The sequence below is a fragment of the Delphinapterus leucas genome, chromosome 17 (genome assembly GCF_059928025.1).
Source record: "Delphinapterus leucas isolate spDelLeu-1000000601 "Yukka" chromosome 17, BTC_Dleu_Yukka2, whole genome shotgun sequence".
Taxonomy (NCBI): Eukaryota; Metazoa; Chordata; class Mammalia; order Artiodactyla; family Monodontidae; genus Delphinapterus; species Delphinapterus leucas.
The window spans coordinates 12,453,993-12,466,661 of NC_143145.1; the positions used below are offsets into that span (position 1 = coordinate 12,453,993).

At 50.0% G+C, this 12,669-nt stretch overlaps 1 long non-coding RNA gene across 18 annotated transcripts in view; it reads right to left on the reverse strand.

Moving 5' to 3' along the window:
* The window catches only part of LOC111164421 (uncharacterized), a 402,877-nt gene extending 390,533 nt beyond the window's left edge, over positions 1–12,344 (reverse strand). For 17 of the 18 annotated variants that reach the window (XR_016388300.1, XR_016388302.1, XR_016388301.1 and 14 more), the window contains exon 1: positions 10,774–12,030. This is a non-coding gene — a long non-coding RNA (uncharacterized LOC111164421). The other variant, XR_016388290.1, reaches the window with a different exon arrangement.
* Between the last annotated feature and the right edge of the window lie 325 nt (positions 12,345–12,669).

A 12,669-nucleotide genomic window follows, 5' to 3' on the forward strand; every position in this document is an offset into this window, starting at 1 on the left:
TGAGGGCTGGGTCCTTATCCCGCATACACATCACTGGGTTCACATCACTCAGCAATTCAATCAATACTCATGAGGGTCTATTATACAGCAGGTACTCGAACTAATAATGGGAAGCCATAAAAGCTTTTAAGTCGTTGAGTCTCAGGATCTAGTTTGCCCTTTTAAAAGCCAGGCGTGGGAGCAGGGAGACAGCTGGGGCCGGTAGTGGATGCTCTCCAGAGGGTGTTCTGGCGCCAGTGATGCCGGGTCTCACTGCTGGACCAAAGGGGAAAGAGTTGCATAATCAAGGGTCGAGGGTGTCAGCAACGGCTCAGGTGTAAAATGTGACAACCGTCGTGTGCTGCTGTGTAAGCCACCTCCACACGTTACCATGACTGATACAGTGATCTCCCCTATCCTTTGGCACCCCTCGTTTTTTTCAAAACCCTTTGCAGGGAGAAGTGGGATAAGTATGTGGGGAATGTCTCTAGCTGAGAAAGCACGTATGGACTGTCCAGGGAAATGACAGGCAAGAGACACTGCCTTTGGCCAACCTCGAGGCGTGGCGAGAGGACAGGGGAACTCTGCACCAAGCAAAGGCCAGGGGGCAGCCCCGAGCTCCCCTTCTATTTCCAGAGCACTTCCTGGGAGGCCATCTCCTCCCAAGTGTGCTGAGGGGAGAGCGGCGCTGCAAGGCTGGTGATCCGGATGCAATGACATTGAGAAGCACAGCCTGCGGAAGAAGCCCCAGGTCTCCACCGGAGGTGTTCTCTGAGCGTCAACCCGGCCAGGACATTCTGGCCTTAGCCTCATAGGTTGTTCTTGGACCGAATGCAACCGTCTGTTTTGTGAAAAGCGATACACCACAAGGATAGGAGTGATCTCTCTTTGAAGTCTCTCCGTGAGAAGATTGGCTAAGTGATCCCAAAGCTGCCCCTGGCCCCGGCTGGATGAATGATTACTTAAGTGGACTGTGGGATAAACCCCGACACGATAAATGCCAGAAGGGACCCCTGTTCCTACAGCTGCTCTCCCATAAATTTCAGGGGCTTCCCACACAGAGGCCCTTTTCTTTTTCCTCTTTCCTTTTGAAAAACAGGAAAAGCCAAGCATCCAACCAGAGGGTCACTGGTGTATTCTCAGCCACATTAACTATAGAATGTTCTTCAGTGACCCCAGGCCCAGGACACCACATGTGCACAGGTCTCCCTGAAATGCCACTCTGATCTCGTCCCTGCCCCTGTTCAAAACTTCCCACAGTTCCCAACCGCCCTCGGGATAAAGTCCAAGCTCCTCACGGGGACTGGAAGGTCCTCAGCTACCTCTTCAGTCCCACCTGGATCCCTTACAACTTTGCCCTCCAGGCAGAAGTCCTTTCTCTCCCCAAAATAAATATTGAATTTGTCCTCTTCTCCCCCTCTCCACTGCTAGAGCCAGGGTCCAGGGTCCTCATCTGGATGGCTGCCACACAGCCTCCAAACGGGCCCAACTACCACTGTCAACCATCCAATCCATTGTCTACCGAGCAAAAATGTCAATCAAACCAGGCCTCCGCCCCACTCAGCAGCCCACAGAGGCCTGGACTAGTGCTTAAGGCCTCCAAGACCAGGCACCTGCCCACCCTGGACCCTGTCCAGGTCCTGTGTCTCTTACCCTTGGACATTCACTCCACTCCACCCACAGGAGTCTCTTGACATCATGCGCTTCCCAAACTTTTTCCTGCCTTGGGTCCTTCATGCATGCTGTTCTCTCGGGCTAGAATATCTCCCCCTCAAACTAGTTTTTTTGTTGTTTGTTTGTTTGTTTGTTTGCTTTGGTGGCATGTGAAATCCTAGTTTCCCGATTGAACCCGCAGCCCCTGCAGTGGAAGCTCGGAGTCTTAACCCCTGGACCGCCAGGGAAGTCCCTTCAAACTAGTTTTTAAAAGAAAGTTTAAAAACCCTGAATTTACAACCATGAACGTGTGGTCATATATACACACGGTCTGCTTTCCTTACTATATGTTTTCAAAATGCAGAAGTGATATATGTGCCTATATTCTTCTTTTATAAAACATGAAAGGTAAAGTTAAAGTAGCCTTTGACCGTCACCACCAGCCCCATCCTCTCCTCCCTCCCAGGAGGATGAGAGCAAATTTGATCTAGATCCTTCCAGTCCGTTTTCTTTTAGACATTCACACCCACCTCGAAGTATCCTTCAACAACACATAACATGAGCTGTGAATTCTCAGAGGTGCCGAGGCGTGGGGCTGCACGTATGTTTTGATTTCATTGCGTTCTGCCAACTGGCCTCTCAAGCAACCCCACACTCGCTAGCTGAGTCAGGGGACCCCACGCCCCACACAGCCTCCCCAAGACTTGCGTCAGACTTCCTATTTTTGGCACGTTTTAAAACGTGAAAAGATGTGACCCAGAAACAACGCAAGTGTCCTTCCACTGGAAGATGGATAACAGTGGCATATCCAGAGAACAGGACACTTCTCTGCAATCTAATCCACCTAACGACTGACACATACAAGGTGGAAGATCTCACTTGCAGGAGAGAAACCAGTCTCAAAGAGCTACATCCTGGACGATGCCATTTATACACGAAAGGCAAAACCAAACCATGAGGTCAGGAAACAAATCTGTGATTGTCAGAAGCTGAGGGTCAGGGAGGAGGTTAACTACAAAGAAGCAGGAGGGACTTTGGCAGGGGATGGAGATGTTCTGTATCTTCATGACGAGGATTACATGACTATGTTACACAGCTGTGTGCATTTATCAACCCACCTAGCGCTGTCTACTGAACAGGGTGGACTCTAGTGTCTACAGATCAGACCTCAGTACACCTGACTATATTAGGGACATTTGGAATCTTTCCACATGTACTGTCCATTTTGCTTTCTTCTTTTGAGAACTGTTTGTTCATATCTTTTACTCACGTTACTATGAGGCTGTTTGGTTTTTTTGTTGTTGACTTTGGGGAACTCTTTATTCTTTATTATTAAAGCTGTTCTTTTTTTTTTTTCTTAGTCTTTTTTTCTTTCCTATACAGTCATATTTATCAATCTTCTCCTTTGTGCTTTGCTCCTTCTCTGGTTAACTTCCCCCAAATCTTCGTGTCTCACTCAAATGTAGGATTTCAGTGTGAATCCCCTCACCTCATACACACGATCTTCCACATTATTCGATTTCATATTCTTCCATATTCCTTACAGTAGTGTTACTTTTTGGTGTATGTTTGCTTGTCTCCCCACTAAGTAATAAGCTCCTTTAGAACTGGTACCATATCTGTTGTGATCACTACTGAACATCCAAGACCCTGAACAGTGCTTGGCACACAACAGGCATCCCACAAATATCTGCTAGAGAAATGGAGGCTAAGAAAAAGCTAATACAGGTGCATACGCACATGTGTCTAGCATTTAATACACACTATACTTAATTGTTCACGACACAGTGTATCATGGACAGCAACAAACATCACGCATCTCACCAGATAATAGCAAATTTGCCTTCAGTGCAAATCTCGTGAGTTACAATATTTAACTAAAACTTTTAAAATAGTGAGATGCAGGGCTTCCCTGGTGGCACAGTGGTTAAGAATATGCCTGCCAGTGCAGGGGACACGGGTTCAAGCCCTGGACTGGGAAGATCCCACATGCCGCAGAACAACTAAGCCCGTGTGCCGCAACTACTGAGCCTGCGCTCTAGAGCCCACGAGCCACAACTACTGAGCCCACATGCCACAATTACTGAAGCCCGTGTGCCTAGAGCCCGTGCTCCACAACAAGAGAAGCCACCGCAATGAGAATCCCGCGCCCTGCAAAGAGGAGTAGCCCCTGCTCGCCACAACTAGAGAAAGCCCGTGTGCAGCAACGAAGACCCAACGCAGCCAAAAATAAATAAATAGTGAGATGCTATGATGCAATAATCCTAGGACGGGGAGTGTATCAAAAAAATGAAACGAAAAATAGAAAATTTATATATATAAGCTATATGTAGCTCTATTATGAGCTAAGCATTGCAGAAATATCATCTACCCAATAAAAAATGACATGGACAAAAGCATATGTAATAATATTCAGGAATGCTTACAACTTAATGATAACTAAGAAAAGTCAGGACACAAACATATTGATACATACCATAATTACAACCTTTTTTTAAAAAAGCAACAGTAAAGACAAAACAGTGATTGGATTTAACTCAAGAAATAATACTTATCTTTATAGACATTTCCCCCCAGATTTTTAGAGATAAGCTTGTATTTTTTTCATCAGAGGAAAGATCATTCAAATTTCCCTAATTACATTTCTGTCCACCCAGGGCCATTTCAGGCACCTCCCTCCTAAGACCCATCCTCTATTACATTTGTTATCCTTCTAAATGTAAACCTGGGAATTTACTCCTGGTTACAATCCCAGGGTTGGCAGGACCCATTTAAATCACTTCTGCTGGTCATTAAGTGGCCAGTGGGCCAGCAGGTGGGGCTGACCCACTGGCCACTCCTGCCTCTCCCACCTCAGCCACAGTCCCAAGGCCCAGGGTCCTCAGCTCTCTGTTCCCTGTCTGCAAGGCCCTCGCTGAGACTGGAGACCTATCTCCCACGTCCCTCCTGCTCGAGCCTTCTCAGTCACACCAGACCTAGTTGCCTGCAGCTCCATTTCCACCTGTCTTCCCTGCCTCCCAGCTGCTATGGTCAGCAGTCGTTGCTGCGCGCAGGCTTCCTCTAGCTGCGGCGAGCGGGGGCTACTCTTTGTTGTGGTGAGCATGCTTCTCATTGTGGTGGCTTCTCTTGCTGCAGAGCATGGGCTTCAGTAGTTGTGGCACGCGGGCTCAGTAGTTGTGGCTCGTGGGCTCAGTAATTGTGGCGCATGGGCTTAGTTGCTCTGCCTCATGTGGGATCTTCCTGGACCAGGGCTCGAACCCAGGTCCCCTGCATTGGCAGGCGGAATCTTAACCACTGCGCCACCAGGGAAGTCCCCACACTGGGAGCTTCTTGAAGACAGGGATGGTTCCTTATTCCGTGCAGGATCCCCTGTGCCTGGCCCTCACCCACTCACTCTGGATTCACTGAATGCCTATCACGGCCCAGGCGTTGTCGTAGAGCTACACTGCCCAATAGAAATGGAATTTGAGCTACGGGTAACTTTAGATTTTCCAGTAACTGCGTTTAAAAAAAAAAAAAAAGGAACAGGTGAAATTAATTTTAGCGATGTATCATATTTAACCCAATATATCCAAGATACCATTTCAACACGTAATTAACGTTAACGAATTCAGTAATGAGATATTGGGTTAGCCTAAAAGTTCATTCGGGTTTTTCCTTAAGATGTTACGGAATATATATCACTTTTTTTGTGTTAAGTCTTTGAAATCCGACGTGTATCTTAGTACATCTCCATTCAGACCAGCCTCATTTCAAGTGCTCAGCGGCCACATAAAGCTAGTGGCTACTGCATTGGATAGGGCACTTTTAGATGCCTGGGGATACCACAGTGAGCAGTCCAGAAGCTCTTGTCCACCACTACCAGCCTGGACCAGCACCTGCAGCCCCTGCAGTTTGACCCGGGTGTCCTGACTTCTGGCCTAGATTTAGTCTCTTCTCAACACAGCAGCCAGATTGATCATTTTGAAAGCTAAATCAGAGCAAATCAGCTTTTTGTTTTAAACCCTTCAGTCGCTCCGCATTTTACTGTGCACAAGACAGAGTCTTTTAGAAAGGCCTGGAGACTTCACGTGCAACGCCGCTGAACACTGCTCTGGTTTCCCCTTCCACCTCTGTCCACCTTGCTCTCACCACTCCAATCCGTTCTTCATCCTGCTTCTCCCTCTCACAGGCCCACCCCTGCCCTCAGCCTCGAACCTGGCTCTTCCCTGGGCCAGGAACACCATGCTCTAAGACTAACCCCTTCACCTCCTTCAAGGCTGCTCCAGTAACAGCTTGTCAACAGAGGCTGCCCTGAAGCCACCTTAACACTGCAGCCCACCCCAGCCCTCCAGACCCTGACTCTGCTCCACTTGTTCCCATAGAACACATTACCCTCAAATACACTGTAAATGTCCTCAGTTTATTATGTCTGCTGTTCCCAATGTCTACCCCAGCTGCAATGCAAGCACCATTCATGCAACATCTTTCTTGTTCCTTTCCACATTCCCAGCACCTAGAACCCTGCTTGGCACAGAGTAGGCATGCAATAAGTATGTGCTGAATTGATGAAAATGAATAAATGAACGAATGAATGAATGAAGCCCTCAGCCCTACAGAGTTTACAATTTCAGGAGAGAAGACAGATATACGGTATATCAGGTAACGATTAGTACTGTCTCAGTTTGTTCAGGCTGCCATAACAAAATACTACAGATGGGGTAGCTTAAATGATTGAAATGTATTTCTCACAGTTCTGGAAGCTAGAAGTCCAAGACCAAGGTTCTGGCCAATCTGGTTTCTGATGAGAGCTCTCTTCCTGATTTGTAAACAACTACCTTCTTGCTGTGTTCTCACATGGCCAGAGAGAGAAGGCAAGCTCCCTGGCATTTCTTCTGATAAGGGCACTAATCACCTCACAAGGATCCCACCCTGATGACCTCACCTATCCATAATTACCTCCCAAAGGCCCCATCTCTAAATACCATCACATTGGGGGTTAATATTTCAACATATGTATTTTGGAAAAACACAAACATTCAGTCCATAACAAGTACTATGGACAACAGTGAGACTCAGGAATAGAAATGGGAGTTAGGGAGGTTGCTATTTTATGAGGCAGCCCCCAAAGGAAGGCAATAATTATAAATATAGCAACCACCACTTACATAGTCACTACCACATGGCAGCCCTGTGCTAAGCACCTTACATCTACTAATACAGTGGTGTCAGGAGTCGGTGTAGTTTTTGTCTGCGCTGCCTCTATCCGTTCCCCAACTCCCTGTGGGGACCACCCTGTCCCCACTGTGTGGCTTGGATAGAATGGAAACTCCAGGAGGACAAAGATTTTTGTTTCTTTTCTTCCCTGCTGGATCTCCAGGAGCTAGAACAGTGCCTGCCACCCAGCAACTGCTCAGTAAATGTATGGCTCAACCAATCCATCTTAAACAGAGTAGCAAATGTTAGGGCCAAATTACCAGGGAAAGGGAGCCCTGAAGAATAACCAAGAATAACAATCATTTTTATGTCTTCCTCAAGAGCTTACTTCCACTGTGCTAAGTGCTTTGCATCATCCCTGGGAGGGGGAAACTATTCTCCTCTCAGCAGCAGCGAGAGCTGACGTAACCTGCAAAAGCAGGCTGACGGCACTTCCCTGGTGCCACAGTGGTTAAGGACCCGCCTGCCAATGTCCTGCAGGGGACATGGGTTCGAGCCCTGGTCCAGGAAGATCTCACATGCCACGGAGCAACTAAGCCCGTGCGCCACAACTACTGAGCCTGCGTGCACAACTGCTGAAGCCCACATGCCTAGAGCCCGTGCTCCTCAACAAGAGAAGCCACCGCATTGAGAAGCCTGCGCAACGCGACGAAGAGTAGCCCCGGCTTGCCGCAACTAGAGAACGCCTGCGCGCAGCAATAAAGACCCAACGCAGCCAAAAAAAGAAAAAAACTTTATATATACATATAAAAGCAGGCTGACACCTGAGGGGCACCCTCTGATTCCTCTCCTTTCTGAGACCTCTCCCCATTCCTATCTCTTTCTTACATCTATTAGCCAGTATTTTGTTCAGATGCTTGCAAAGAACAGTGAAGTCACTGCCATTTTATGATCTATGTAACCAGAATGTTACCTTTACGCATTACAACGTATTCAGAAACCACCACTCCAAGCAGCCACAGGAAGTAATAAAACCCAATAATTGTAACAGTAATAATATTAGCTAACTTTTGCTGAGCACTTACCAGGAGCCCAGGCGCTGTGCTGAACACCCGCCAGCTGTTCATCCCCTATTTCCTCCTCACAGCCACCAGTGAAGCTGGTGCTTTACCATCCCCATTTCATAGGCGAGTCAACAGGCTTACAGAGGTCAGGTAACTTGCCCCAAAGGAACCCAGGTCTCAGGCGACCCAGGTGCCTTCTGCCGCTTTCAGTCTTCCTTCATTTCTTCCCTGTCCCTTCCCTCAGGGCAAACCCTCTGCTTCCCACCCTGTTGGGCTGTTTCACATCTAAGAAGACAATGACTGGAGACTGGGCATCGCTTGTTTCCTTGAAAATAAAGCAGTTCTTGGCAGCCACCTGATCCAACAAAGTCCCAGGGCTGAGTGAGCCACCAGATGAAGATGACTGCCAGCATCCCCCACCCCTTCCCCGCCCCCTGCTGCTCCCAAGAAATGCATGGTCCAGGAGGGAAAAGAGGCAGGTCAACAAATAACCCTGGGGCTCAGACTACCCACCAGGCACCAGCAAAACAACACCCCATACCCCTGCCTGCCCCCCTCAGAAAAAAGAGGAAGAGAAAATAAAAGAAAAACATTCAGAATTCTGGAATTAAAAAGTGACTGAGACCATTTTGACCTCGTGTATGTGAATCTTGTGTTTATGGGCTGGCATTGTTTTCGATTCTAATGACAGGGTTGGGAGAGGGGCCACCACAATCCTTGTATTGTTAGGGCTGCTACAGGACCAGAACCCACGCAGAAGAGAGACAGGTACTCAGATAGTTTGGGGGGCGGGGGCAGGGGATCGGGGGAAGGGTATGTGATCATTTGCAGAAAGAGCTCTGTCTCCCATCTGCTCCGAATGTTCACAGTGATTATATGCTGGTCACAAAGCCAGGCAGGACGCCTGGATGTAGCGTTTTGCAAATGCCCATAGATTTCACACCAAGACTGAGGCTCTGCGCAGGCTCCCCAGACCCCCGTCCAGAATTTTTCAAACACTGCAGCCCCCCTCCCATGACTTCCTGACCCCAGTGTTAGTGCAACGGGCTGGCAGCCAGAGCAGGCAGTGTCTTCACACAGGGTTTGGGGTTTCCATCTGTGCCGGGTGAGGAGGGCAGACTGGGGAACACACTTGATCCCTCCCGCTCCAGGCCAAGAAGCATCCTTGCTTGCTTTTAGTTTCACTGTCCTCTAACTTCTAGGAGTGGTTAGAGAACCAGGGAGCCAGATGGCCCAGGTCCAAATCCCAGTGGCTCTGCCACTCCTTAGCTGTGTGACCTGGCGGTGAGGGTAGGGATATTTTTAATCTCTCTGAGCTGTGGGTCCCCCATCTGCAAAACAGTGATAATAATAATAATAATAATAATAATAATAATAATACCTTATGCGATGGTTGGGAGATTAAATGAGATAACATATCTAAAGCATTTAGAACTGAGTCTGGCCCGTCATAAGAACTCCATCACTGCTAGACATTTTATCATAACTGCCTTGGTGAGGTTATAGCGAGCATGAAATGGGAAGAACATGCTTGGCCTGATATACGATTTCAATGTTACTATAGAAACTACTTCTATTATTGGGACTTCCCTGGCGGTCCAGTGGTTAAGACTCCACACTTCCACTGCAGGGGGTGCGGGTTCGATTCCTGGTGGGGGAACTAAGATCCTGCGTGCCACACGGCACGGCCAAAAAAACAAAGAAAGAAACTATTATTATTATCACTTACTATTACTGTTATTAGATCCTTAGATTACTGGGGACCAGAAAAACGGAAGAGATAGAGGAAGAACCTGTCAAAGGACCCATTTTAGCAGCATTCTCCTGTAAGGCCTAGAGTTTCTGAGGTTTTCTAGGGAAGGGGTAGAAGTGACCATCAACGGAACTCATCTACGGTCAAAATTATTCCACGTTGCTGCTCTGTTTCCATCTTGATTCAGGGTTTCCCCCCACCCCACCACAGACACAGGGTATATAAAGGAGGAGTCCTGGCCTCTTACAGAGATTACAAACCAGCATCCGGAGTTTAAAAAAAACAAACAAAACAGGGAGAATGCCATGTCTCCAGCCAACTAGGAAAGGAAATACAAAGTAAAAAGCTTGAGCATCCAGGAAGCCATCTGACATCTAACACACAGTGAAGTGCGGCCGTTCGTTAGCAGGCCCGCGGCTACCTCGCCAAAGAATATGGACCAGCAACTATCCCAGGTCCTCACTTCCGCAGGAAAGGGTCAACACCGCCATTGGTGTGACCAAATTCAGGGAGAATCACACAAAGAGGAATAAAGGAAGGCTGTCTTATCATCCAGGAGGTTCTTTCGTTGAGCTGTCCGAGAAAACTGTCCATCCCGGGCAGGCAGAAGGCCCTGGGACACAGACTCCCAAACCCAGCCTGCCTGCCTGCCATTTAGGAGGAAGAAAAAGAAGCTAAAAGCACAAGAGATCAACTGGATATGGACGGTGAAGAATCACCGGGTTTCAGACCAGCAATCACAGAAATCAGTTGCGGGGCTGGAGGGGGCGGGAGGGGGTGAGTTCTGATATTTCAGAGCTGAGAAAAACTCCCTCTTTCCAGTCCAGAAAAGCTCCAGCCCTGGTCAGAAAGGACAAACCGGACAGCATGGGGGAGGGACGGAGAGGAGACGGAGGAAGAGAGAGGAAAAGCAACCAGAAAAAGAAACTGATTTCTTCTACTTTTCAGGGGAAGCCTGGTTTATGCAAAATTCTGCACTCAAAGTCGGCAAAGCAACAACAAGAATAAAAACCACGCTTAACCAGGCAAAACAAAAATGTGATCACATAACAAATCCCCCCGGGGAGTTCACTGGGTACAGCATTATGATCGGCCCTGCACCCACGGAGCCTTTCCATCACCAGACCCATGCATGGAATTCCAGTCGGGCCCTCGTGCCAAGGCCTCAGACCACGAGGCACTCCTCACCTCCAAGATGTAACTGCTCCCAGATAGTGGAGACCAGGCCACGAGGCTCTGCCCAGCCAGAGATTCTGTGTTTGTTCTTCTGCTGCTTCCAGGAAGGTTTTTCTCCTAATAAATCTTTCAGGAAGTCCCACTCAGAGTTCAGAGGATCCATACAACCCCCTTCTCCACTGGTTAGAGCTTTAGAGAGATTCGCTGTGACCACAGGACTGTGTCAAATGAACAAGCCTCAACTTGTCGCTGCCAATATGCAAAAGAGGCCTGCGACACCCTATGACAAGGAGCAGAGCAGATGCAGTCCCTACCTCCTCAGAGCCCCGCCCAGCCACCGCAGACAAACACACGTTTCTTCAGGGTTTTCTCCAGCAACTAAACAGCTCCAGTAGCCAGGACGCCAAGTGGTGGGGGAACGGAGGGATGAGACGGGGCTGCCAGCCTCTCTCTGGAGAACAGAAGACCAGAAAGGAAACACCACAACCTCACCCTCTTCTCCCTAAAACCCCTCACAAGGGATTTCCTCTCTTCTCCCAACTTACAGAAGGGCCTGAAATCAGGGGCTCGAGTGAACACAAGAATATTCCATGCCTGCCAACTCTCAGGAAAATTCATGGTGTATCCGCGCACCGAACACATGCAGCCTCATGGCTGCCCTTCCCGAGAGTCTACACTCCAGACCACAAACACTGGCATAAATAAGAGCACATTAGCCCAGAGAGGATAAATCTAACCAAATCAACAATCCATGCCAAAAGAATTACCATGATAGGGGTGTGAGGGCCCCGGCAAATCGGTAAGTGCAATGCAAAAGCTGAGAAAGTTTCAAGAAACAGAGTTGCTGAGTTTTCGGAAATCACCTTGTAGGGGTTAAGGGGGAGGAGACGGTCAGAGGATGGAGGTCGCATCGTATGGTTCACAGACCTCTCGGTTAGCAAAAGGGGCCTCCACCGTCTCTGCGGATCCAAACCCGTACCGACGGGAGGGGGTCTATATTGGGAGGTTAGATAATAACACGCTTTTCAGCAAGAGCACAAATCCAGAATTATCTCCCTGCAAGGGCCATTTGATGTCACCCTCTTCCCCTCCCCCCACCCCAAACGCCCAAACTCGCTGCCAGTCCAGAGCCTGGGGATGAGAAAAGTGCACAGTGAACACACCCATTGGCATCCGAAAGCCCCTTCCTTCCGTCCAGTTACTCACCACGCATCCCGCCCGACCCGCAAGGCCGAGGCTTCCGAGTTTCCAGAAAGGCAGAGGACAGAATTCTAACTTACTGGAAGGTGGATTCAACCGTGTCTCCGCAGGTCACCGGGGCCGCCAACAGCCTTTCCGCGTGGAAATCCACTCAGGGGGTTCCGGGCGCGTGCCGGGGCCCACCCTCGCTCGCGGCCCCTCGCTGATACTCCGGGTCCCGGCCGCCCGGAGTCCGCCCGGCCCGCGGGCCCATGTGCTCGGCGGCCGCACGCGCTCGGCCCGCTGGAGCGCGGGGCTGGAGGGCGGCCCGTGACGTCACGGCGGCTCGCGCTCCGGGCTGCGGGGGAGGGGAAAGCGCGCGCCGCCCGACTGGTCGCGTGCGTCCTCGGCCCCAGCGCTGCCCGCGCCCCTCAGCTCCCCGCCGCCCGGTCCGCCGCCCCGCGAGCCCCTCCGCCCGCGACCGGAGCAGCTCGGGGCATCTTGCCGCTGAGGGCCGCGCGCGGAGGCGGGGAGGGCCTGGGCCGCCGGGGGCCCAGATGGCGCGGGGAGGGCACGCTCCGCACCGGGCTGGGGAACCTGGCCGCGCTCGCGCCGCGGCCCGAGAGAGCCAGCTCGAACCCCGTGGTGATGCCCATTCACTTGCGTGCAGCTGTTTCAGCAGTCCTGCTCTCTTCCCCGCCCCCCCCGCCCCGCCCCCAGGGGTCCTGG